The 27827-nt window shown below is 42.7% G+C and overlaps 1 long non-coding RNA gene and 1 other non-coding gene across 2 annotated transcripts in view; both read left to right on the forward strand.

Moving 5' to 3' along the window:
* Nucleotides 1–771: 771 nt before the first annotated feature.
* TRNAC-ACA lies at nucleotides 772–844 on the forward strand. Its single transcript has one exon. It is a non-coding gene; the product is annotated as a tRNA-Cys (tRNA).
* Nucleotides 845–6914: 6070 nt separating this feature from the next.
* LOC113891506 overlaps nucleotides 6915–27827 on the forward strand; it is an 85628-nt gene continuing 64715 nt past the window's right edge. The window contains exons 1-2 of the long non-coding RNA XR_003510779.1: nucleotides 6915–7003; nucleotides 18816–18931. This is a non-coding gene — a long non-coding RNA (uncharacterized LOC113891506). The remainder of the gene's footprint in view (nucleotides 7004–18815; nucleotides 18932–27827) is intronic.

The raw sequence follows: 27827 nt of genomic DNA on the forward strand, positions 1-27827 counted from the left end.
AATAAGGAGCTCATGATCTGAGCCACAGTCTGCTCCAGGTCTCTTTTTTGCTGACTGTACATAGCTTCTCCATCTTTGGCTGCAAAGAATATAATCAGTCTGATTTTGGTATTGACCATCCGATGCTGTCCGTGCATAGAGTCCTCTCTTGTGTTGTTGTAAATTCCCTATGATGAAGAGGATATCTTTTTGGTATTAGTTCTAGGTCTTGTAGGCCTTCGTTAGAGCCTTTCAACTTCAGCTTCTTTGAAATTAGTGGTTGGGGCATAGACTTGGATTACTGTGATGTTGAATGGTTTGCCTTGGAAACCAACAGAGATCATTCTGTCATTTTGAGATTGCACCCAAGCACTGTGTTTCGGACTCTTGTTGATTGTGAGGGCAACTCCATTTTTTCTAAGGGATTCGTGTCCACAATAGAATATATAATGGTCATCAGAATGAAATTTGCCCATTCCTATCCACTTTAGTTCACTGATTCCTAAAATGTTGATGTACACTCTTGCCATCTCCTGCTTGACCACATGCAATTTATTTTGATTCATGGACCTAACATTCCAGGTTCCTATTAAATATTGTTCTTAATAGCACTAGACTTTACTTTCATCATGAGACACATCCACAGCTGAGAGACATTTCCACTTTGGCCCAGCCTCTTCATTCTTTCTGGAGCTGTTTTGCCTCTCTTCCCCAGTAGCATATTGGACATCTTCCTACTTGGGAGGCTCATCTTTTGGTGTCATAACTTTTTGCCTTTTATACTGTTCATACTTCCTGATGGCTCAGATGGTAAAGCGTCTGCCTACAATGCAGGAGACCCAGGTTCAATCCCTGGGTTGGGAAGATCCCCTGGAGAACGAAATGACAACCCACTCCAGTATTCTTGCCTGGAAAATCCCATGGACGGAGGAGCCTGGTTGGCTACTGTCCATGGGGTCGCAAAGAGTTGGACATGACTGACTGAGCAACTTAACTACTTACTTACTGAGGTTTTTGAGGCAAGAATTAAGTGGTTTTCCATTCCTTGTCCAGTGGACCACGTTTTGTCTGACCTCTCCACCATGACCCACTGATCTTGGGTCCCCTGCATGGCATGGCTAGTAGATTCCTTAAGTTACACAAGGCTGTGATCCATGTGATCAGTTTGATTAGCTTTCTGTGATTATGGTTTTCCTTTTGGAGGCTGTGGGATTATGGATCTTGCTTCTTGATGGGAGAGACTGGCTGTGGGGAAAATTGGTTCTTGCTCTGGTGGGCAGGGCCATGCTCAGTAAATCTTTAATCTGATTGTCAGCTGATGGGTGGGGCTGTGCTCCCTCTCTGTTTGCTGTTTGGCCTGAGGTGATTCCATCCTGGAGTCTACAGGCTCTATGGTAAGGCTACTGGTAACCTCCAAAAAGGACTCAGGAGTGACCACAGGACTGAAAAAAGTCAGTTTTCATTTCAATCCCAAAGATAGGCAATGTCAGAGAATGTTCAAACTACCACACAATTGCACTCATTTCACATGCTAGCAAGATTATGCTAAAAATCCTTCAAGCTAGGCTTCAGCAGTATGTGAACCAAGGACTGCCAGAAGCACAAGCTGGATTTAGAAAAGGCAGAGGAACCAGAGATCAAATTGCCAACATCTGCTGGATCATAGAAAAAGCAAGGGAATTAAAAAAAAAAAAATCTACTTCTGTCTCATTGACTATGCTAAAGCCTTTGACTATGTGGATCACAACAAACTGTGGAAAATTCTTCAAGAGATGGGAATACCAGATCACATTACCTGTCTGCTAAGAACCTGTATACAGGACGGGAAGCAATAGTTAAAACCGGACATGGAACAACAGACTGGTTCAAAATTGGGAAAGGAGTACGTCAAGGCTGTATATTGTCATCCTGCTTATTTAACTTATATGCAGAGTACATCATGTGAAATGCCAAGCTGGGTGACTCATAAGCTGAAATCAAGATTGCCAGGAGAAATATCAACAACAGATATGCAGATGATACTACTTTAATGGCAGAAAGCAAAGAGGAACTAAAGAGTCTCTTGGTGAAGGTGAAAGAGGAGAATGAAAAAGCTGGTTTGAAACTCAACATTCAGGAAATGAAGATCATGGCATCTGGTCCCATCACTTCATGGCAAATAGATGGGAAAAAGTGGAAACAATGATAGATTTTATTTTCTTGGGTTCTGAAATCACTGCAGATTGTAACTGCAGCCATGAAATTAAAAGACCTTGCTCCTTGGAACAAAAGCTATGACAAACCTAGTCAACAGAGACATCACTTTGCCAACAAAGGTTTGTAAAGTCAAAGCTGTGGTTTATCCAGCAGTCATGTATATATGTGAGTTGGACCGTAAAGAAGACTGAGTGCCAAAGAATTGATGCTTTTGAATTGTGGTACTGGAGAAGACTCTTCCCCTGGACAACAATGAGATCAAACCAGTCAGTCCTAAAGGAAATCAGCCCTGAATATTCATTGGAATGACTGATGCTAAAGCTGGAGCTCCAAATTTCAGCCACCTGATGTGAAGAGCCAACTCACTGGAAAAGACCCTGATGCTGGAAAAGATTGAGGGCAGGATAAGAAGCGGGTGACAGAGGATGAGATGGTTGGATGGCTTCACAGGCTCAATGGACATGAGTTAGCGTGAACTCTGGGAGGTAGTGAAGGACAGAGGAGCGTGGCGTGGTGCAGTTTGCGGTTGCAAAGAGTCGGACATTTAGTGACTGAACAACAATTGGTATGATAGTTTTCTTGCATTTTGCTGTGATGAGCTATCTTCAGCTTACTTGTACATGTTCTAAGCTCACTTGCAGACATGGGACTCACCAGTTCTTCAGAAACCCAGGTTCCTTTCAGTAGGAAATGGTATTTGAAGACCAAAATTTGGTCACTAGAGTTTCTCCTTGCTATAGAATTGGTCACTGGATTGGTTCTTTCAGTGGGTTGAGCTAAGAAATAGATACAGATAAAATACGTAATGAAGTTGAACTGAGCAAAAAAGTACATCTCTGTATACTTCTGTTTCTCTTTCTATGTTTATGTCTGTGTCTCTGTTTCTATATCTTCTGTAATGAAAATATGTTATAAGGTCATACTGCTATTTCCCATCCAATTTCAGGACTGTAGGGTTTTTACTTACCTTTCTTTTATCTTCTGTTTACATTTTGTTTCTACCGTGCCAAGAATCCCGTTTCTCAAAAACACTAATAGTGATAAAAAAAATTAAGGTATTACGTAATTATTCTCTGGCTCACCATTTCAAAATAGTAGTACCAGGTGGCACAGTGGTAAAGAACCCATCTGCCAGTGCTGGAGATGCAAGAGACGTGGGTTTGATCCTAGGGCGGGGAATATCCCCAGGAGTAGGAAACGGAACCCCACTCCTCTATTCTTGCCTGGAAAATCCCATGGACAGAGGAGCCTGGTGGGCTGCAGTCCATGGGGTCACAGAGTTGGTCGCAACTGAGCACGCACACAGACACACCAGCACTACTTTTAATTTCCTTTTCCTATTTATCCCTTGCAGTTTTTTTTTTTTCCTCCTCGTATTAGGGTATATTCCAGAAGATAGGTGCAGGCACATTTCTTTGCTTTACAGTCACTTGGAATAATTCCTGGCTGTGTGATTATGCTGCCTGCTGGAGATACGTTTAGGTTCCTTTGGTTTTTCTTTGCTGTCTTTTTTTTTTTCTGGTTCTCTCTGGTAAACTAGTCTGCCTACTTCATTGTTCTTAAGGAGCTACCAAGCTGCTCTCATTGGCTTCCCACCTAAATCTTCGATGTTGCTGAAAATGCCTTCAGGCTTGAGCTTCTGTTCCCAAAGCTTCTGTTCCTTTGGGGAGAGTTCTGTCTTGGTGATGTGGCCTCTCCATTTGGGCTAAGTCTCTGAGTCACTGCTCCAGAGCTAGGGGCAAGCAATTTCCTACTGACCCAGCTTTATAGCAAGTTATCGAGCTCAGTCTGGTCTTCTAAGCTTGCCTTGCCTGATTAAGAACCTCTGCCCTTTGAAATAGCTAGTGGGAGAGCTCTCAGGGCCAGAGGGTTCTAGGCTGCCACATCTGGGAAGCTCCTCTGCCCTAGAATGGGCACCATGCGGGGAGGGGAGCAGGGTGCCCCCTGACCTCTCCATTGCCCTCATCTCAAATTTAGCCTCTGTGACACAGACCTGCAGGCTGGCAGAGTGTGAAATGGTGCTGGCCCACACCTCTGGGTATGTGGGCCATACTGCAGGCCTAGGCTGTGAACTGGGGGGAAAGGGAACCCCAGCTTCTTGACTGCAACATGCCAGAGTATAGCTTCTGTCATACCAAGCTCAGGAAGGGATATGGGAGCAAGTTATGGCTGAATAGCTATGGACTTTTGTTGTTCTTAATAGACTGATTATATTTTCTTGAATAAATGTTTCTTCAATTGCTGTATACCATTAGTCCAGAGACTTTAAATGGTTGTTTGATCATTTTTACCAGTACCTTTTGTTTCCCTGAGAGCAGGTCCACAAGTTCATCACCTGCCTATTCCAGAAGGTGTCCTCCAGCTAAATGCTAATTCCTGTGGTTTTCAGCTTTTCTGATCTTTCTTCCCTCAGTTAACTCTTATTTTCCCACTGAATTTGTGCCAGGTGCTGTTCATAGACAGTTCTCATTTTGTTCCTCACACAATCTCTGTGGATGAGGTTCATAATTCTGTGAGGCTCAGAGGTTACAGGTCTTTCCAAAAATCACATCTGACTGGATTATGAGCCATTGGAAGTTTACATTCATTTCTAATCAGAGAGAAGTCAGCTGACAGTTTACCATAGAAAGAGAGAACCACTTTCTAGTTACAGTTTCCACTTTAGGGAGCTTACCAGCCCTGTATTTCCTTCCCACTAAGTCCCAAACTGCTGAAAATCTCTTCAGAAAAACAGAATGCTCACAGCAGGAAAAAGCTCATGTTTTCTAGCACTACCGAGATCAGACTTGTGGCTATGTTATTGATTTGTGATAGTCTTTACTAACCCTGAGGGCTTCCCTTGTGGCTCAGCTGGTAAAGAATCTGCCTGTAGTGCCGGAAACCTGGGTTCAATCCCTGGGTTGGGAAGATCCCCTGGAGAAGGGAAAGGCTACCTACTTCAGTATTCTGGCCTGGAGAATTCCATGGACTGTATAGTCCATGGGGTCCCAAAGAGTCGGATACCACTGAGCAACTTTCCCTCACTCACTCACTCATTAACACTGAACTACCTACTATAACCCAGAGTCTTCAAAGGTACTAACAAGGGCCTTGGATGGACTTGTATCCATAGTTTCTCAATCTGTTTAAGGGGATGTTGTGTGTGCGAAGTCACTTCAGTCATATCTGACTCTGCGACCCTTTGGAATTGGCCCACAAGGCTCCTCTGTCCATGGGATTCTCCATTCAGGAATATTGGAATGGGTTGCCATGCCTTCCTCCTGGGGATCTTCCTGACCCAGGGATCGAACCCATGTCTTTTATGTCTCCTGCATTGGCAGGTGGGTTATTTAACACTAGTTACTGAAGAACTTAACAAAGCTTTTAACATGCAAAGTGCATTTTCAATTAAGAGTAGAATATCATGTGCTATATTTCCCACTTTATTTGGTTGTGCAGCCCCATTTCCTTGCACCATTGACACTTGGAGGGAAGATTGGCCTAAAACATTTATTCAGTAAGAAAAGGGTATGAGAAATCCTTACCAATGGCTGGAAGATACTTGCATATCAACAGTATTTCCATCTGCCATCCTTAGAGTCTGCTTTGGATGATGGTACCTACTTTTTGTCTCAAAGGGAGAACATATGTGCAAATTTTGAGTTGCTGTGAGCAGGGTTCTGTGAGGGTATATCCAACTTCCTGTTGAAGCCTAATCTGCACTTCTGTGTGGAGAACTCTGAAATAACCTCCCAGACTTCCTGTTGATCTTAAGACATGGAGAAAATCACTTTGGGGCTGGTAGTTAACTTTGCCATGACAAGAACACCCTGTTCTATCTTCCAGTGCCAAGCATGGGTGCATTATTCATAATAGGAGTTTAATAAATATTTTAAATACCAAGTTAATGCACAATTCAAAGTCTAGCTTCCCTCCGCAAACAGGGAAATCAGTTCTGAGGAGAGAGAATGAAAGAGCCTTTGCTGTTTGGTCCCCCCATGTGAGTGCCCGGTGGATCTGACCAGGATTGCAAAAAGTTCTGTCCTTCCGAGAGCTCCAAAACCCAGTCCCCGCAAAGCTATCGGAACTGTCTCCACAGAGATGTTGTGGTTTAGTCGCTAAGTTGTGTCTGACTGTTTGTGACCCCATGGACTATAGCCCACCGGGCTTCTCTGTCTGTAGGATTTCCCAGGCAAGAATAGTGGAGTGGGCTGCCATTTCCTTCTCCAGGGGATCTTCCAGACCCAGGGATCAAAGCCAGGTCTCCTGTGCTACAGGCAGTCTCCTTTATTGCAGGCAGATTCTTTACAGACTGAACCATCAGGGAAGCCCCCATTTCTTCACAGAGATGGTAACCTGAAAGAACTAGACCACTGTTTCTCAGAATGTGGGCCTGAGGCCCGTAGCATCATACATTAACTATAAGCTTGTTAGACATTCATGTTCCACTTCCCCAACCTACTGAATTAGAATCACTGGCCCAGGAAACTGTTTTAACAAATCTTTCAGGTGACTCTTATTCACATTAAAGTTTAAAAAACACACTATCCTTTAAGGTAAAAATGATTGCTATGATCTGAATGTTTGTGTCCCCATAAATTCATATGTTGCAACTCTAATCTCAATGTGAAGCTATTAGGAGGTGGAGCCTTTGGGAGGTGATGAGGTCATGAGGGTGGAGCCTTCATGAAGAGACTTAGTACCCATATAAACAAGATCCCAGAATGCTCTCTGGTCCTTTTCTGATGAGGATGCGGTGAGAAGAGGGCTGTGTATGAACCAGAAGGCAGCTCTTGCCAGACCCCAGATCTGCTGGCACCTTATCTTAGACTTCCCAGCCTCTCGAAATGTAAGAAATAAATTTCTGTTGTGGTATTTTTTTGTATAGCTTGAACTAAGAGAATGATAATTATCAGGGTGGTGGTTGTGAAAACTGGATGAACATGAAAAAAAAATCTGGAGAATTTGAGGAAACACTGAGACAAAGCCTGTTTCAAACCAATTAAAGAAGAATCTTGGGAGAATGGAGTTAGGTTGTTGATAGCTAAAAGGCTCCTCAGGTGATTCTAATGTGCAGCTAACTGAAAACCATTGACCTTGTATCCTGGGCGGTCAAGGAAGCAGAAGAGCTAGGATTCTCAGGAGACCAGTGGAACACCACAGCAGTGACTAGGGAGACTGAGCTTGTCAACCAAGTGACATTAGATAACCTGTAGCTGCAGCTACAGAATTTTCTACCCAAGCAATTGCAGGTTATGTCATGTTACTTATCAGATAACGTATTTCTTTCCATAGACAAAATATTGTCTCATAATCTAGCTGAGAAAACCGCTTGGCCTTCCCTTAACCCTTTCTTGAAAATTTCCTCAAAATTATCAATTCCAGAAATGAGAAATGAATCTTATCTAATTCCCTGCCTTAATTCATTCTAGAAAAGTGATGATCCATTTTCTTTAAGACTCTACTTAAGGCCTCTTTACTGAGTCTCCCTTTTGATTTGAACAATTAGCAGCCCTCATTCCATCTTAGTGTTACATATGAGGACATAAGTCTCTGCTCTGTAGGTGAGGGTGGTTTATGCCAGTGTATGTGAAAGTGTGTGTTGCCAGGGTGGGAGAGGTGGTGTCATAAATGCCTTAGATCATATCTCTATGGACTTTCATGATATTTCTGATTCCTGTGACCTGGTGACTTTGGTTGTGACTCATCTTGACTAATACTCTTTTCAAAAACACTGCACTAAAGGCCAGCTCAAAAACTCTAGGAGCCTGTCCAAGTTTTAGTTGAGGAACAATTCCCCACCCTCAGAGGCGTTCATTGAGCAATTTTTGTTAGCACTTGTTTTCCGAGTTCCCAGATTACTCATTTTGAAGTTCAACTACCCAGAAACTTTCTTCTAATCCCTCAATAAGAATCAAACAATAAAGACAATCAGTATCAAGGATAAGGGCTAGCATGTGGGGTGGTCCCATCTTAGCTGTGATGCTATAGGAAAGCAATGGGAGGAGAGAAGCCAGGCAATTGAGTAATCCTATTGGGGCATCCCAACTCCCATCTGAGTAGGTGTATTAGTTGGGCTTTTCAAGGTCAGAAGAAGGAATCCTATATGTAGCATATCACCTTCAGTAATGAGATTTTATTGTCAGAATATGTGAGAACTTAGGGTAAGATGGGAAATTTCCTCATTAGCTGCACAGTTCCTCCTGGTCCCAGGGCCTCAGTGTTGGAATGAGGAAGCACAATAGACTTCTTTCCTATAATCAAAGGGCAGAGAAGTAATGTGTCTTGTCTTCACTCCTCTTGCACAATACGAGTCAGCTTTCAGCTTCTCACTGGGAGGTTCCGCAACTAGAACTGGTTCCCCATATTTCACTTCTTTGGTCAGTTTCTTCAGTATTAGGGATTTTTGACCTGAGGCTTTGGGGATTCACAAACCCTCTGGAATTATAGGCCAAAATGAAAGTCTGTCCCTATGTGCATTTTCTTGGGAAATGATAATCTATTTCCAAAGGGCCCTTAATCCTTGCTTCAGTTAACTGTGGCTGGTGGAACAGATTTGGACTTTATGCATGGCACATGACAATGTAGGCAGGAATGAGTTCATTGGAATCCTTACCCTCAATAGGGGTCCATGACATGGCAGCAACCGGAGGCTTCAGAGACCCCTCTGTAGCTGGTCACAGAACAATAGGCTGTGTGAGGTAATTCTCTCACCTCTCTAATCTGGATTCTGATGTTTCCTCTAGTCTTTCTGGTAGTCAAAGAAATCCCCCCTTCTGACTGCATGCTCTCATACACCGCCCCCTGACTCAATAAGCAGATGTAGAAAACTTTTCTTCTCTGGTTCTATCAGTTCAGTTCAGTCACTCAGTTGTGTCCAACTCAGCGACCCCATGGACTGCAGCACGCCAGGCCTCCCTGTCCATCACCAACACCCAGAGTTTACTCAAGCTCTCCATTGAATCGGTGCCATCCAACCATCTCATCCTCTGTCGTCCCCTTCTCCTCTTGCCTTCAATCTTTTCCAGCATCAGGGTCTTTTCAAATGACTCAGTTCTTCCCATCAGGTGGCCGAAGTATTGGAGTTTTAGCTTCAGCATCAGTCCTTCCAACGAATATTCGAGACTGATTTACTTCAGGATGGACTGGTTGGCTCTCCTTGCAGTCCAACGGACTGTCGAGTCTTCTCCAACACCACAGTTCAAAAGCATCAATTCTTTGGTGCTCAGCTTTCTTTAGAGTCCAACTCTCACACCCATACATGACTACTGGAAAAACCATAGCTTTGACTTGACAGACCTTTGTTGGCAAAGGAATGTCCCTGCTTTTTAATATGCTGTCTAGGTTGGTCATAACTTTTCTTCTAAGGAACAGGCATCTTTTAATTTGATGGCTGCAGTCACCATCTGCAATGATTTTGTAGCCCAAGAAAATAAAGTCTCTCACTGTTTCACTGTTTCCCCATCTATTTGCCATGAAGTAATGGGACCAGATAAGGCTGTGGTCCATGTGATCAGATAGGCTAGTTTTCTGTGATTATGGTTTCAGTGTGTCTGCCCTCTGATGCCCTCTCGCAACACCTACCATCTTACTTGGGTATCTCTTCATGGCTGCTCCAGCAAAGCACAACCACTGCTCCTTACCTTGGACAAGTCACCCCTCCTGACTTTGAACCTGGAGTAGCTCCTCTCGGCGCTCCTGCACCTGTGCAACCACCGCTCCTTGGACGTGGGGTTGCTCCTCTCAGCCGATGCCCCGACCCTGGACGTGGGGTAGCTCTTCTGGGCCACTGCCCCTGGCTTCGGCCATGGGGTAGCTCGTCTCAGCCACTGCCCCTCACCTTGAATGTGGGGTAGCTCCTCTTGGCCGCTTCTGTGCTGTTGCAGCCTGGTGCTCTTGGTTGCTGCCCCTTTCACCCATGTTTAGTCTTCATCAAGGTCCCAACATTTCCTTCAACACTTGCTCTACTGAAACCAGCTCCCCACTGAAGATCTGCTTCCTCTGAAGTACTCTCAAGTGGTGGCTGCTTTCTGAAACCATAATCACAGAAAACTAGCCAATCTGATCACACTGACCACAGCCTTGTCTAACTCAATGAAACTAAGCCATGCCGTGTGGGGCCACCTAAGACAGGAGGGTTGTGGTGGAGAGGTCTGACAGAATGTGGTCCATTGGAGAAGGGAATGGCAAACCACTTCTGTATTCTTGCCTTGAGAACCCCATGAACAGTATAAAAAGGCAAAATGATACGATACTGAAAGAGGAACTCCCCAGGTAGGTAGGTGCCCAATATGCTACTGGAGATCAGTGGAAAAATAACTCCAGAAAAAATGAAGGGATGGTGCCAAAGCATAAACAATACCCAGCTGTGGATGTGACTGGTGATAGAAGCAAGGTCTGATGCTGTAAAGAGCAATATTGCATAGGAACCTGGAATGTTAGGTCCATGAATCAAGGCAAATTGGAAGTGGTCAAACAGGAGATGGCAAGAGTGAATGTCAACATTCTAGGAATTAGCGAACTAAAATGGACTGGAATGGATGAATTTAATTCAGATGACCATTATCTCTACTACTGCGGGCAGGAATCCCTTAGGAAAAATGGAGTCGCCATCATGGTCAACAAAAGAGTCTGAAATGCAGTTCTTGGATGCAATCTCAAAAACGACAGAATGGTCTCTGTTCGTTTCCAAGGCAAACCGTGATATTGAATTCACAGTAATCCAAGTCTGTGCCCCAACCAGTAACACTGAAGAAGCTGAAGTTCAACAGTTCTATGAAGACCTACAAGACCTTTTAGAACTAACACCCAAAAAAGATGTCCTTTTCATGATAGGGGACTGGAATGCAAAAGTAGGAAGTCAAGAAACACCTGGAGTAACAGGCAAATTTGGCCTTGGAACACGGAATGAAGCAGGGCAAAGGCTAATAGAGCTTTGCCAAGAGAACTTAGCAAACACCCTCTTCCAACAACACAAGAGAAGACTCTACACATGGGCATCACCAGATGGTCAACACCGAAATTAGATTGATTATATTTTTTGCAGCCAAAGATGGAGAAGCTCTATACAGTCAGCAAAAACAAAACCGGGAGCTGACTGTGGCTCAGATCATGAACTCGTTATTGCCAAATTCAGACTTAAATAGACCATTCAGGTATGACCTAAATCAAATCCCTTATGACTATACAGTGGAAGTGAGAAACAGATTTAAGGGACCAGATCTCACAGACAGAGTGCCTGATGAACTATGGACAGAGGTTTGTGACATTGCAGGAGACAGGGATCAAGACCATCCCCATGGAAAAGAAATGCAAAAAAGCAAAATGGCTGTCTGGGGAGGCCTGACAAATAGCTGTGAAAAGAAGAGAAGCGAAAAGCAAAGGAGAAAAGGAAAGATATAAGCATCTGAATGCAGAGTTCCAAAGAACAGCAAGGAGAGTTAAGAAAGCCTTCCTCAGTGATCAATGCAAAGAAATAGAGGAAAACAACAGAATGGGAAAGACTAGAGATCTCTTCAAGAAAATTAGAGATACCAAGGGAACATTTCATGCAAAGATGGGCTCAATAAAGGATAGAAATAGTATGCACCTAACAGAAGCAGAAGATATTAAGAAGAGGTGGCAAGAATACACAGAAGAACTGTACAGAAAAAATCTTCATAACCAAGATAATCATGATGGTGTGATCACTGACCTAGAGCCAGACATCCTGGAATGTGAAGTGAAGTGGGCCTTAGCAAGCATCACTACAAACAAAGCTAGTGGAGTTGATGGAATTCCAGTTGAGCTATTTCAAATCCTGAAAGATGATGCTGTGAAAGTGCTGCATTCAATGTGCCAGCACATTTGGAAAACTCAGCAGTGGCCACAGGACTGGAAAAGGTCAGTTTTCATTCCAATCCCAAAGAAAGGCAATGCCAAAGAATGCTCAAACTACCACACAATTGCACTCATCTCACACGCTAGTAAAATAATGCTCAAAATTCTCCAAGCCAGGCTTCAGCAATACGTGAACCATGAACTTCCAGATGTTCAAGCTGGATTTAGAAAAGGCAGAGGAACCAGAGATCAAATGGCCAACATCTGCTGGATCATGGAAAAAGCAAGAGAGTTCCAGAAAAACATCTATTTCTGCTTTATTGACTATGCCAAAGCCTTTGACTGTGTGGATCACAATAAACTGTGGAAAACTCTGAAAGAGATGGGAATACCAGACCACCTAACCTGCCTCTTGGGAAATCTATATGTAGGTCAGGAAGCAACAGTTAGAACTGGACATGGAACAACAGACTTGTTCCAAATCAGGAAAGGAGTATGTCAAGGCTATATACTGTCACCCTGCTTATTTAACTTATATGCAGAATACATCATGAGAAACACTGGGCTGGAAGAAGCACAAGCTGGAAACATGATTGCCAGGAAAATATCAATAACCTCAGATATTCAGATGATACCACCCTTATGGCAGAAAGTGAAGAGGAACTCAAAAGCCTCTTGATGAAAGTGAAAGAGGAGAGTGAAAAAGTTGGCTTAAAGCTTAACATTCAGAAAACGAAGATCATGGCATCTGGTCCCATCACTTCATGGGAAATAGATGGGAAAACAGTGGGAGCAGTGTCAGACTTTGCTTTTTGGGCTCCAAAATCACTGCAGATGGTGATTGCAGCCATGAAATTAAAAGACGCTTACTCCTTGGAAGGAATGTTAAGACCAACCTAGATAGCATATTCAAAAGCAGAGACATTACTTTGCCAACAAAGGTTCGTCTAGTCAAGGCTATGGTTTTTCCTGTGGTCATGTATGGATGTGAGAGTTGGACTGTGAAGAAAGCTGAGTGATGAAGAATTGATGCTTTTGAACTGTGGTGTTGGAGAAGACTCTTGAGAGTCCCTTGGACTGCAAGGAGATCCAACCAATCCATCCTAAAGGAAATCAGTCCCGGGTGTTCATTGGAAGGACTGTTGCTGAGGCTGAAACTCCCAATACTTTGGCCACCTCATTGGGGGCAGGCAGAGAAGGGGATGACCGAGGATGAGATGGTTGGATGGCATCACCAACTCGATGGACATGAGTTTGGGTAAATTCCAGGAGTTGGTGATGGACAGGGAAGCATGGCGTGTTGTGATTCGTGGGGTCACAAAGAGTCGGACATGACTGAGCAACTGAACTGAACTGATTGAATGAGACCAGATGCCATGATCATAGTTTTCTGAATGTTGAGCTTTAAGCCAACTTTTCACTCTCCTCCTTCACTTTCGTCAAGAGGATCTTTTGTTCTTCTTCACTTTCTGCCGTAAGGGTGGTGTCATCTGCATATCTGAGGTTATTGATATTTCTCCCGACAATCTTGATTCCAGGTTGTGCTTCATCCAGCCCAGCATTTCTCTTGATGTACTCTGCATGTAAGTTAAATAAGCAGGGTGACAATATACAGCCTTGACGTACTCCTTTCCCTATTTGGAACCAGTCTGTTGTTCAAGTCTGGTTCTAACTGTTGCTTCTTTATGCACATACAAATTTCTCAGGAGGCAGGCCAGGTGGTCAGGTATTCCCATCTCTTGAAGAATTTTCCCAGTTTATAGTGATCCACATAGTCAAACACTTTGGTATAGTCAATGAAACAATAGTAGATGTTTTCCTGGAAGTCTCTTGCTTTTTTAATGATCCAACAGATGTGGGCATTTTGATCTCTGGTTCCTCTGCCTTTTCTAAATCCAGCTTGAACATCTGGAATTTCACAGTTCACGTATTATTGAAGCCTGGCTTGAAGAATTTTGAGCATTACTTTACTAGCATGTGAGATGAATGCTCCAGTACATGGAGCATTCTTTGTCATTGCCTTTCTTTGGGATTGGAATGAAAACTGACCTTTTCCAGTCCTGTGGCCACTGATGAGTTTTCCATATCTGCTGGCATATTGAGTGCAGCACTTCCACAGCATCATCTTTAATATTTGAAATAGCTCAAATGGGATTCCATCACCTCCACCAGCTTTGTACATAGTTATGCTTCCTTTGGCCCACTTCACTTCATACACCAAGATATCTGGCTCTAGGTGAGTGATCACACCATCATGATTATCTGAGTCATGAAGATCTTTTTAGTATAGTTCTTCTGGGTATTCTTGCCACCTCTTCTTAATATCTTCTGCTTCTGTTAGGTCCATACCACTTCTGTCCTTTATTGTGCTCATCCTTGCATGAAATATTCTGTGGTATCTCTAATATTCTTGAAGAGATCACTAGTATTTCCCTTTCTATTATTTTTCTCTATTTCTTTGCACTGATCACTGAGGAAGGCTTTCTTATCTCTTCTTGCTATTCTTTGGAACTCTGCATTCAAATGGGTGTATCTTTCTTTATCTCCTTTGCCATTAGCTTCTCTTCTTTTCTCAGCTATTTGTAAGGCCTCCCCAGACAGCCATTTTGCATTTTTGCATTTCTTTTCCTTGGGGATGGTCCTGATCCCTGTCTCCTATACAATGTCAGGAACCTCTGTCCATATTTCTTCAGGCACTCTGTCCATCAGATCTAATCCCTTCAATCTATTTCTCACTTCCACTGTATAATCATAAGTGAAAGTGAAGTCACTCAGTCGTGTCTGACTCTTTGTGACCCCATGGACGGTAGCCTACCAGGCTTCTCAGTCCATGGAATTTTCCAGGCACGAGTACTGGAGTGGGTGGCCATTTCCTTCTCCAGGGGATCTTCCCGACCCAGGGATTGAACCCGGGTCTCCCACATTGCAGGCAGACGCCTTACCATCTGAGCCACCAGGGAAGCCCCATATAATCATAAAGGATGTGATTTACGTCATACCTGAATGGTCTAGTGGGTTTCCCTACTTTCTTCAGTTTAAGTCTGATTTTGGCAAGAATGAATTTATGATCTTAGCCCCAGTCAGCTCTGGGTCTTGTTTTTGCTGACTGTATAGAGCTTCTCCATCTTTGGCCACAAAGAATATAATCAATGTGATTTTGTTGTTGGCCATCTGGTGATGTGTATGTGTAGAGGCTTTTCTTTTCTTGTTGGAAAAGGGTGTTTGCTATGACCAGTGCATTCTCTTCAGTTCAGTTCAGTTCAGTTGCTCAGTTGTATCTGACTCTTTGCATTTTCTTGGCAAAGCTCTATTAGCCTTTGCCCTGCTTCATTCTGTACTTTAAGGCCAAATTTGCCTTTTACTCCAGGTATTTCTTGACTTCCTACTTTTGCATTCCAGTCCCCTATAATGAAAAGGACATCTCTTTTGGGTGTTAGTTTTAGAAGGTCTTATAGGTCTTCATAGAACTGTTCAGCTTCAGCTTCTTTGGCATTAGTGGTTGGGACATAGATTTGGATTACTGTGATATTGAATGGTTTGCCTTGGAAAGAAACAGAGACCATTCTGTCATTTTTGAGATTGCATCCAAATACTGCATTTCGGACTCTTGTTAATTATGATGGCTACTCCATTTCTTCTAAGGGATTCCTGCCCATAGTAGTAGATATAATGGTCATCTGAGTTAAATTCATCTATTCCAGTCCATTTTAGTTCGTTGATTGCTAAAATGTTGATGTTCACTCTTGCCATCTCCTGTTTGACCACTTCCAATTTGCCTTGATTCATGGACCTAACATTCCAGGTTCCTATGCAATATTGCTCTTTTCAGCATCAGACTTTACTTCCCTCACCATTCACATCCACAACTGGGTGTTGTTTTTGCTTTGACTCTGTCTCTTCATTCTTTCGGGAGTTGTTTCTCCACTGATCTCCAGTAGCATATTGGGCACCTACCAACCTGGGAAGTTCATCTTTCAGTGTCCTATCTATTTGCCTTTTCATAATGTTCATGGGGTTCTCAAGGCAAGAATACTGAAGTGGTTTGCCATTGCATTCTCCAGTGGACCACATTTTGTCAGAACTCGACACCATGACCCATCTTGGGTGGCCCTACATGGCATGGCTCTTAGTTTCATTGAATTAAACAAGGCTGTGGTCCATATGATCAGATTGCTTAGTTTTCTGTGATTATGGTTTTCAGTCTGCCCTCTGATGGAGAAGGATAAGAAGCTTATGGAAGCTTCCTGATGGGAGAGACTGGCTGAGGGGGCAATCTTGTTCTGATGGGTGGGGCCATGTTCAGTAAATCTTTAATCCAGTTTTCTGTTGATGGGTGGGACCGTGTTCCCTCCCTGTTATTTACCTGGGGCCAAACTATGGTGGAGGTAATGAAAATAATTGGGATTTCCTTCAAAAGGTTCCATACATGCACTTCTACACTCAGTGCCCCAACGCTGCCGCAGGACACTGCCGACCCAGGCCTCTGCCAGAGACTATGGACACTCATGGGCAAGTCTGGGTCAGTCTCTTATGGGGTCACTGCTCCTTTCTCCTGGGTCCTTGTTTTGCTTGTGCCCTCCAAGAGTCTATTTCCCAGTCCTGTGTAAGTTCTGGCGGCTCTATGGTGGGGTTAATGGCGACCTCCTCCAAGAGGGCTTAAGCCATACCCAGGTCTGCTGCCCCAGAGCCCCTGCCCCTGCAACAGGCCACTGCTGACCCATACCTCCACAGGAGACACTCAAACACAGTTCTGGCTCAGTCTCTGTGGGGTCTCTGGGTCCTGGTGCGCACAAGGTTTGTTTGAGCCCTCCGAGCATCTCTGGCGGGTATGGGGTTTGATTCTAAACATGATTTCGCCCCTCCTACCATCTTGCTGGGGCTTCTTCTTTGCCCTTGGACATGGGGTATCTCTTCACAGTCGCTCCAGCACCACACAGTCGCCACTCCAGCACCAGGCAGCTGCCGCTCTGTGGCAGCTGTGATTCTATGGCAAATAAGTTTCACAGTGTTCAAATAGATGCTGTGTGATGACCTTAACAATGGATTCCCTAGTTGCTGCACTCAGTTCTAATTTCCTCCCAAGGATCAAGGTTGAATAAGTGAAAGCCATCCGGGATTTTCACTTTATAGAGAACAGACAGTTTAGATACCAACCTCTCACACTTTGTAGTAAAGATTTTACGGCTGTATATACAGAGAGTTCCAGGCAATCCTAAAGGTTTCTCTGGCCCATGCCTCTGTGCAGAGGTAAGTTTTTACCTCCAACAGGGTTTTCATTATATCTGGTGTTGGCTTAGGTTTCCTCAATGGCTCATTGGTAAAGAATGCACCTGCAGTGCAGAAGATACAGGATATATGGATTCACCCCCTGGGTCAGGAAGATCCCCTGGAGTAGGAAATGGCAACCCCCTCCAGTATGCTTGCCTGGGAAATCCCATGGACAGAAGAGCCTGGTGGGCCACAGTCCATAGGGTCACATGGAGTTGGACATGACTGAACACGCACACATGGCTGGGTAATGTTTACTCAGACCCAATCATCAGTGTTATCAAAACAAGTGAATAGCGAGTCTAAGACGAAAGTCCAAATGCTTTTCTTCAGTTACAAAGATGACATGGATGACATGAACTCATGTTGTTTTTTTAGTCAGTTATTCTAAGTCAACTCCACTTACCTGTGGATGTAAACAATCACTTTCACAACCAGGGCTCTGCTAAAGTAAGTGGAAAGGAGATTGGGTGTTGTTTTCCTTTGGAGTGACGCAATGCTGGTTCAAATTCAATCTGATGTCATTAACTCTGTAAGTGATTTAACCAGCAGCACCTCACAAAGCTAACCGAAGCCAGGAAATAAAAATATATTCATCAGAGTTTTCAGTTCATTGATACTGAAAAGGTTTAGGACTTGATAAAATGAAAATATTATGAGGGTCTTTACAAATTTTTAAGAAAAATCTGTTGATAACAGGTATGGTCAGTGCTCAATTCCTTTGGTATCAGTGATCATTGCTAATTTTTGCAGGACCTTACTCTTGAAAGTGCTTCCCTGCTGGCTTAGATGGTAAAGAATCTGTCTGGAAGGCAGGAGACCTGGGTTTGACCCCTGAGTTAGGAAGATCCCCTGGATAATGGCATGGCTACCCACTCTAATATTCTCGCCTGGAGAATTCAATGCACAGAGGGGCCTGGCAGGCTACAGTCTATGGGGTCACAAAGAGTAGAACATGACTGAATGACTGACACTTACTTTTTACTTTCTCGTGCAAAGATTAATGGAACTGTAATAAATACTCTTAACTTTTCATCCTTCAAGAAACCTGAAGTCTTTTTTAAAAAATAATGAAAATTCATTTCAGTTTAAAAGGCATTTAGGGCTTTCATTTATATTTTCTGCATATGTTTTGGAGGATGGATTATTTTTAATGTTTATTAAAATCAAATCTTTTATTACAATTTTCTATTAAGGTAAAGAAAAAAGCCAATATTTCCATAACATGCTCTACATAAATCTTGAATACAGCTGCAGAGAAGACATACATTTTACTTCTCTTCCTGAAGCTGGAAAGGGTTAGAACAATTCTTATAGTAAATCAAGAAGAAAGAAAACCCTTGAGGCAAGACAGGTCAACACAGCCAGCTGGCTTTATATTTTATCTTCTCAGCATTCTTTTAAAAACTTTTGTAGTTCTGCTGCTGATCCTACCTTTCATATTGCTGTTTGTTTAGTTTTTAAAGGGCTTGGTTCTTTTTATTTGAACACACATCCCATTTGTTGGAAGAACTTCTACTAAATTATCTCATCAGCTCCCACCAAATTTTCTTTTCATGGCTCTTGTTGTCTAGGTTATAAGAACCCATGGCAAACATGAGAGGCCCTGAAGGAATGTGTGACAAACTTCCCGAAACAGTATTTCCTGGATCCAGTGAGATCTTTGCCTCCAGGAAGCGGCAGGGAGAAGGTAGGTTGCCCTGTGCATTGTCTTTCGTAGTGGATGGGTTTTTCTTTAAAGTAGCCATGTCAAGTGCTGCCTCAGGGTCTAACTGACACCAAGCTGAGGGGTTGGCAGAATGTTCTTAATGTGATGTAAGTAACTCTCCTGCAGGTACATCTCAGATGGTATTTACCTTATGATTTCCATGCTGTTTAGTACATCCTCTCAGAGCCTAGGAAGTTGTCTGCTATTTCCCTCAGGACAAACGGGTTATTGCTTTCAAGCTTCTTTGCTCTGAAAACAAAAATCATTTTAAAAAGCCTTATTTCAGTGACTAGTTTTATTTCCTCTAATGAACAGTGCTTGCCAGCGCAACTGTGCATCACTGCATTAGGCTAACATGGCCAATGGCACGCATGAGACCCTCACCTGTCCCTAGGTTATCTGTCTTTGAAGTGCAGCCCCTCTTTTAGTTAGAGGGGAACTTGGAGAGAATAAAGAGTCTATTTTCTTGTACTTTTAAAACATAAAGTGTTGTTTTAATTTAAATACTACCATGCACTCACCGGAGAAGGCAATGGCACCCCACTCCAGTACTCTTGCCTGGAAAATCCCATGGATGGAGGAGCCTGGTGGGCTACATACAGTCCATGGGGTCGTTAAGTGTCAGACACGACTGAGCGACTTCACTTTCACTTTTCACTTTCCTGCATTGGAGAAGGAAATGTCAACCCACTCCAGTGTTCTTGCCTGGAGAATCCCAGGGACGGGGGAGCCTGGTGGGCTGCTGTCTATGGGGTCGCACAGAGTCGGACACAACTGAAGCGACTTAGCAGCAGCAGCAACCATGCACTCACAATTTGTTTTTTTTTTGTTTTTTTTTAAATGATATATAAATCAGAGGGAAAAATATAAAGAAATGCCATCTTCTAGGTTTGAATGAAGCAGGCTTTTTCCTGAAATTAAGGAAATTATTGAGTTTTGTTCATGTGTCATGGAAAGATGGAAGAGTTAAATGCCCAGGCTCTGCATCAGGGGACTTGTTTAATAATGTGATGCACCCTGGGAAAGTCTTCACTTTGAAACTCAATATGAAACTTACTCCTTGCACCAAAAGGATCAGAGAAGAAAGCTAGCTCCCCAAGAAATCTAGGTGGAATGCATTTAATGAACCTTATGATATTGCTGATATTAACCACTTTTGCTCCCCTCAAAAAGAAAAATTTCATATTATTCAACACAAGAGAATCAAGCTTCTATAAGAGGTAGTGTGGCCATTTCCACTTTTTCCTTTCTCATATGCTTGAGCAGAAATTCCCAGCAAGGAGTAAAACTTGCTCTCTTCCCAGGAGAGACAAGAAATTGTTTTTCCCTTCCTCATCCTCTGCAGTATCACAAAATACCTTGAAGTATCCTATGAGATCTCAGCATTATGTCGGCTCTCTCTTAGGATCCAGCCTTCTCCATCCCAACTGGCCTCAACTTTCTCTCCTAATCAAGCCTCGTATATTTGCAGGGATAGAGGGAGGTAGGGGCAGACCTCCTGATGTTTTTCTCTACATGTACAAAATTATTTTTCCATAAGATAAGTTTATTTTTCTCAATGTTTTTTTTTTTTCATGCCTTGGGTTATGGAACTCCTTCAGTATTGTTAGTGATATATATCTATAACCTTAACTGTTTATTTCAGTTAAGATTGTTTTATAATGAGTGTAGGCCAAGCAAGCATCATTCCTTACATAATGCTGCTGTTTAATGAGTGTGTGCCTGTCTAGGTGTGTTACATGCTACATAAATTTTGGCTTTTCTAGAGTGTGTCTCAGGGTATATTCATCTGACTCAACTACTTCTATGTTCTTGGCTTTCTGTCAGTAAAGCTAATAGCAGTGTGTGCTTGATCCCCTCACCAGGTGTTACACTGAGCACCTATCCCCTGGCATGGGGAAATAGCTTCTCATTTCTTCAGGCAAATGTTTAGCAGGCCAAGCCAATTTGCCATTAGTTTCCACCTTGAACAATCTTGTCTTTAATAGAATCTCCAACACTCAAAATGAAAGAGCTTCTAGATCACTATCAAATTCTTCTCAAAAATTTTTAATATTGATACCATTGTATCTTTTGATTAACAGGATTTTTAAAAAGAGAGATCATGTATTATAAGTTTCCTGGGAATGCTAAAACAAAGTAACAGACTGAGTAGAACAAACAACTGAAACTTACTCTGTCACAGTTCTAGAATGCTAAAAGTCCAAAATCAAGTTGTTGGCAGGGCCATGCTCTCTCTGAAGGCTCTGGGGGGGATCATTCCTGGCCTCTTCCTAGCTTCTGGTAGGCGCCGGCAATCCTGGGTGTTCCTTGGCTTGTAAATGCATCACTCTAGTCTCTGCCACTGTTATCACATGGCGTTCTCCTTCTGTATCTTTGTGTGTGGGAATTTCCCTCTTATAAGGGCACCAGGCACTGGATTAAGTACCACCACCTTCATCCTCAACTTGAGGTGATCTCTCCTGCCAAGATACTCTTTCCAGATAAGGTCATATTCACGTGTTTGTTCACTCACATGGATGTAGACTTTGGGCGGACATAACTTTGTACAGGTAATCTTGAAGATATTCTTCTAAATATTCTAAATCCCTTTAAACTAAATGTTGTTCAGATAAATACCTAGACAGAAATGATCACTGTTACATCCCAAGCTCTGTAAGTGTCAGTTATATTCTTTTAATAAATGCTTAGAATCTGTCAGATGCCATGGACAGAAATGGACGCTAGGGAGACAATGATAAACCAGAGACATGGTATCCCTGTTTCCAAGAAGCTTATGTTATAGTTGAGGGAGAGAGATACAACTGTAATTTCACTGTGCTCACAGGCAGTATATATTGGGAAGTGACTACGTGCTGGCCTCTGAGGATGACAAAAGGGAAACGAGAATAAAAATCCATGCCCTCCTAGGACTTACCTTCTACTGGTAGAGAGACAATGCATAATAAGTAAGCAAAATCATTATAGCTAGCGATAAATTCCATGAAGAAATAAAAGGCAGAGCAAAAAAAAGTGGTGTGGGGTGTCCTTTTGATCTGAGCCTGAAGGAAGCCAGGGTATGAGTCTCATGAATGTCTTAATTCAGTGTTCTAGTGGGAGGAACTGGAGGTAAAGGAAGTTCCTGGTACATTTAGGAACAGCAGGAGGCACTGTGGCCTCTGGGAGTCATTCAGGAAAGAACAGAAAGAATGGAGCCATAGCCTGGAGCTGCGATAGAGCCCAGTAAATGACCATAAGATACTATAACTCTAGGGACTTCCCTGGTGGTGCAGTGTTTAAGACTGGGCCATGGGTTTGATCCCTGGTTGGGGAGTTAAAATCCGGCAGGCTGTGCTATACAGCCAAAGTTTTTAAAAAAAGAAAAAAAAATACTATTGCGCAGAACATAAAAGATTCTACCGGCAGTGCAGGAGACACAGGAGATGTGGGTTCCAACCCTGGCTCAGGAAAGTGCCCTGGAGGAGGAAATGTGAGCTCACTCCAGTATTCTTGCCAGGAAATTCCATGGACAGAGGAACCTGGTGGGCTACAGTTCATGGGATCTCAAACAGTGGGACATGACTAAGCACATACAGAGCACAACTAAAAGCAGTTGTGCTAGAAGCAGTCTGAGATTTGGATTTGATAGGGAAACCCCTTAGCTATTGTGTCAGTAATGGGTGGGAAAAGCAGGTGGATTTTTGACTACAAAGCCAATGGGATTCAGGTAGTGAAAATTCTGTGAGATAATCTTGACCTGAAGGAGAGGAGGGGTGTGAAGGAAGGTAATTCTGTTGGGCAACTAGTAGCCAGGGAAGGCCTCCCTGAGGATTTTATGTCTTAAGCTCTTATGTGAATAAGCTGAAGTGGCCAGCCTTCTAAAAATCTTGAGGGATCAGACATTGGAAGGCTCTAAGTCTGGTGTGTTGAAGGATAGACAAGACAGCTGGAAGCTGGAAGATGCAGCCTAGAAAGCCAGCAGATACACCCTAGGGCTCAAGGGGGAGGAGGCAGGGCAGCGGCAGGCCGGCCCTGTGGGTCCTGTCTTAGTTCCCTGAGCTTCCTCAGAGCACTAGAGGGGGCTCGAGGCTCTGCGACTGCCTCCAGGACCAGGATCCTGTCCCTGAGCCCTTGGAGTCACTGCATTGCAAGGCACAGCAGCATTCCTCAATGTAAGAAGGAGTGACCAGTTTCTGAGATAAATTCATTTAGAGGATGTCCCCCTTTAAAGCATTGTAACTCATAATTCTAAAACACCTATGTCTTTCACACAACCAAACCATTTCCAGGAATCTGTCCTGCAGAAACATCATTGGTAATACTCAAATACAGAGTATGAAGATTTTTACTGTGTCCTTGATTACATTGGGAAAAAATTTTAAGAAAAAAGTCTCCTTCATTGTTTTCTCAATTCCTGACTTTTTCTCATTAAAAAAATCTGGGTTGACTATGCATTCTAATCTCATTTTTCTAATTCTCTTGATTATATTTTCATATACTTAGTTTTGTCAAAAGCTAATTGAAATATAATAAAATATGGATCAACCTTATACCCAATACAAAAAAAGAAAACTTTTTTAAAACATAAATGAAAATAATTGAAGGTACATAGTAGTTTCTCACTGTGGTTCACTTTGACAGATAAATGGCTAGCTTCACAAAATTGTCTGTTTTCTTAGTGAATCAAGAGCTCTCTTCCTTGCTCATGAAATACAGATCTCTTCTGATTGCCGGTAATATTGTGGACTAAATGATTAAATGAACAATTGAATGATAATTCTTTCCTTGTACGCAACCCAAGAAAGTAAATGTGGGGGAAAATATACCCATGACTCAAACCCCAAATTTCATTTAAGGAAAGAGAAATCACATATTAGTAATGATTTTGGCACATACAGTAAGAGATAAAATACAGGATAAAATACAGAAGGGGAGGAGAGGAAACCCTGGAACAGTCTGAATAAAGCCCATCAATAGGAAAATATGTGAATAAATTATGGTACATATATAAGATGGACGTCTGTGAAGCTATTAAAAAGAAAGTATTGGATCTGTATTTTCTGACTTAGAAAAATGTTCACAGTACATTTTTTCAAGTGGTAGACTGGCCTGTAGAAATAATATGTAAATAGAAAGCATAGTGCTATGTAACATTCTAAAATGATTTTTTAAAAACCCATTATATGGTGATGGAAATGTTTGTATCTTAATTATAGTGCTGGTTTCATGAGTATATACAACTGTTAAAATTTGTGGAATTTTACTTTAAATGAATGCAGTTTATTTTACATAAATTATTCCTCAATAACATTGAAAAAAATTCCACTCCTAAAAAATCCTGAAATGACTAGATTTGTATAAACAAAGGAAGAAAGTAAAGTTACAGTGTTTACATAGGGATGAATTTGGAGAGGATGATGCCTATCTATAATCTTGTAGTAGCCTTAGCCTCAAGCCACTATGAAGCCAAAATATCTTAATGTGAAGATGCAGATTTGTCAACAGAGCTGACCTAGGTAAATATCCAGTAGTCATGTATGGATGTGAGAGTTGGACTATAAAGAAAGCTGAGCACCAAAGAATTGATGCTTTTGAACTGTGGTGTTGGAGAAGACTCTTGAGAGTCCCTTGGACTGCAAGGAGATCCAACCAGTCCATCCTAAAGGAAATCAGCCCTGAATATTCATTGGAAGGACTGATGCTGAAGCTGAAACTCTAATACTTTGGCTACCTGAAGTGAAGAACTGACTCATTTGAAAAGACCCTGATTCATTTGACTCATTTGACTAACTCATTTGAAAAGATTGAAGGCAGGAGGAGAAGGGGATGACAGAGGATGAGATGGTTGGATGGCATCACCGACTCAATGGACATGAGTTTGAGTAAACTCCAGGAGTTGGTGATAGACAGGGAGGCCTGGCATGCTGCAATCCATGGGGTTGCAAAGAGTCGAACATGACTGAATGACTGAACTGAACTGAAGTAAGGAAGTAGTTCCCATGTTCCTTCTACAATTTTGTGCATGAATGAGAAAGTGAGAGATGAAGAGGGCATGGTGGTGGTCAACTGCAATTAAACCTAAGCCAGAGATTGGATCATCAACCAAAGGGTCATAATCCTTTTATAGCCAGTCTTGGAACACTGTGGAAGAGCAAGATCTTTGAGGTTGCTGCTGCTGCTGCTAAGTCACTTCAGTCGTGTCCGACTCTGTGTGGCCCCATAGACGGCAGCCCACCAGGCTCCTCCGTCCCTGGGATTCTCCAAGCAAGAACACTGGAGTGGATTGCCATTTCCTTCTCCAATGCGCAAAAGTGAAAAGTGAAAGTGAAGTTGCTCAGTCATGTCCGACTCTTCAGGACCCTCTGGACTGAGGCCTACAAGGCTCCTCCGCTCATGGGATTTTCCAGGCAAGAGTACTGGAGCGGGGTGCCATCACCTTCTCTGCTTAAAATTTTTGGTAAAAATTTTAAGTAAGTAATTTTAAGTATATTGGTTGTTAACACCATGGGAGTTGAATAAGATTCTTCAGGAAAATTATAGTGAGTAGAAGAGCAAGTGCAAAGGGAGGTTGTGCTTGAACTTTTGAGTTGAATCAATAGAGATTCCAGCAAGGGAAGCTGAGAAGCAACCACTACAGTAGAAGGAAGACCGAAAGAACTTGGTGTTTTGGGGGGACCCTGGAAGGAGAAAGTGTTTTTGTGGTGGCAGTGGTGGGGGAGGAGGAGGAGGTAGAGGGATTACCAGTAGTGACAAGTACACCATGGAAATGTAGTAATTTAAGGCTTAAAGACTGCCCATTGGTTTTGGGAGTTAGATCATAGGCAATTTGGGAAATAGCAATTTCATTAATAGAATGAACACAGAGCACACAATTAGGGGAGAAAAAAGCTGGATGAAAAGACATGGGAAGAGATGTCAGTTGCTAGAGGTGGTTCTTTTTTTTTTTTTTTTAAATGAGGGTTTTTTTTTTTTTTTCTTGGCTTACATGTGGGATTAAGGGCAAGAACAGCAATGAAGGAATATCAAGGAGACCAAGCAGGTCATGGAAAGGAGCTAGGTTCTGGGCAGTCATATGGGTGAGAGGGAAAACCTTATTTTGTGATAAGAAGTATGTTAGTTCGGGTTCTCCAAGAATCAGACAGCAAGATGTGATTGGGTATGTAAGATCCACTGGGGAAGACACTTATTTATGAAGGATAAGGAGGAGCGAGTGGAGGTGGGGAGAGCTTTCAGACCTTGGTGATCTGACACCTGTGAAAGGAAGGAGGATTAGGTAGGAAGTGTCTCATCTCTAACACAATTCCAAGGAAGCTTTGGGCAAGCCTATGGAGTGCCAGAGTTGCTAGTTGAAGTTCTGTGTCTCATAGGAACCCGCCGGTTAGTATCTCTTAGTTTACTCCCTGCCTGAGAGGCAGCATGTGGGCATTGTGACCTCAAAGCAGTGCAAGCATGGACCCCCAGGGGCAGCAGCTGGAGTCCTCAGGGATCCTGCTTGCTGCAGTGGGGAACCTGGGCGGTGCATTTTCATGGTGAAGTGTTGGTACAGCTGTGGCTGTATTGGGATGTTGAGAAAAGATAACAGGAAGATAAGGGAATTTTCATCTGGCAGCCTCATTTTTTTCTTTGAAGTGTGGAGCTTTATGGTTTAAACTGGCTAAAATGAGAAAAGAGGAGCGAACAGAGTTGGGGAAGGGACTTGTGTGCTGAAGGTTTAGAATAGCAGAAACTGGGGGAAGATAAATGATTTTGTGCCAAGTAAGGTGTCATTGAGAATGGAAATGTAATGGACTGTGCTGGGTAGTGGAACTAACAAGACATAAATGTACTTTCCTCTGGAGGGATGTAGTAGAACAAAGAAAGATGATCTTGTGAGTGATCCCTTTTCTGTTAATACCACCTCTGGTTCCAAGGCTGCTTCATGTTTAGACTTCTTAAGTTATTAGTAAGTTATCAAAGGAGAAAAAGAGAGCTCTGTAGCTCAGATGGTAAGGCGTCTGCCTACAATGTGGGAGACCTGGGTTTGATCCCTGGGTTGGGAAGATCCCCTGGAGAATGAAATGACAACCCACTCCAGTATTCTTGCCTGGAAAATCCCATGGACGGAGGAGCCTGGTAGGCTACGGTCCATGGGGTTGCAAAGAGTCCGACACGCCTGAGTGACTTCACTTTCACTTTTCATCCTTCATTTAATTAAATATATATATATATATATATATATATATATATATATATATATATCTTTACAGGTGACTCAGTGGTAAAGAACCTGCTTGCCAATGCAGTTGTAGGGGATGTGGGTTCGATCCCTGAATCGGGAAGATCCCTTGGAGGAGAAAATGGCAACCCACTCCTGTATTCTTGACTGAAAAATTCCATGGACAGAGGAGCCTGGCCTGCTACAGTCCAAGGGGTCAAAAAGAGTTGCACATGATGGAGCACATGTGCACACACACACACACATATTTTTATATATATGTACACACATATTTACTTACATATATATATATACATATTTTATATGTATGTGTGTATATATACATATTTATTAAGCATTTCCTGTGTATAAAGCACAGAGGGAGACATACAGATGGTTTTCTGCCCTCAAGGAATGTGTAACATTGAACAAGGGAGACTATGAAGGTGGCCTAGGAGAGGCACAAGTCAAGTCTATGGGATTACAGAAGAGGTACAGAGCCACGTGGGTGGGAGATAATAGGGCAAGTGGGTAGATCAAGAAAGTATTTGTGGAGATGGCTTTGGGTTGGGACTCATGGAATGCAGAGAGTTGTGGCTGGGTTGTTATCTTTGGTATCTAAAATAGTAATGGGTGCTGACCCTTCTCCCCATTTGCAGTCTTCTAATTCAGGACCTTGAGCTGGGCCAAATGGTGACCACTCAT

Source organism: Bos indicus x Bos taurus, chromosome 4, assembly GCF_003369695.1.
Source record: "Bos indicus x Bos taurus breed Angus x Brahman F1 hybrid chromosome 4, Bos_hybrid_MaternalHap_v2.0, whole genome shotgun sequence".
NCBI classification, from domain to species: domain Eukaryota; kingdom Metazoa; phylum Chordata; class Mammalia; order Artiodactyla; family Bovidae; genus Bos; species Bos indicus x Bos taurus.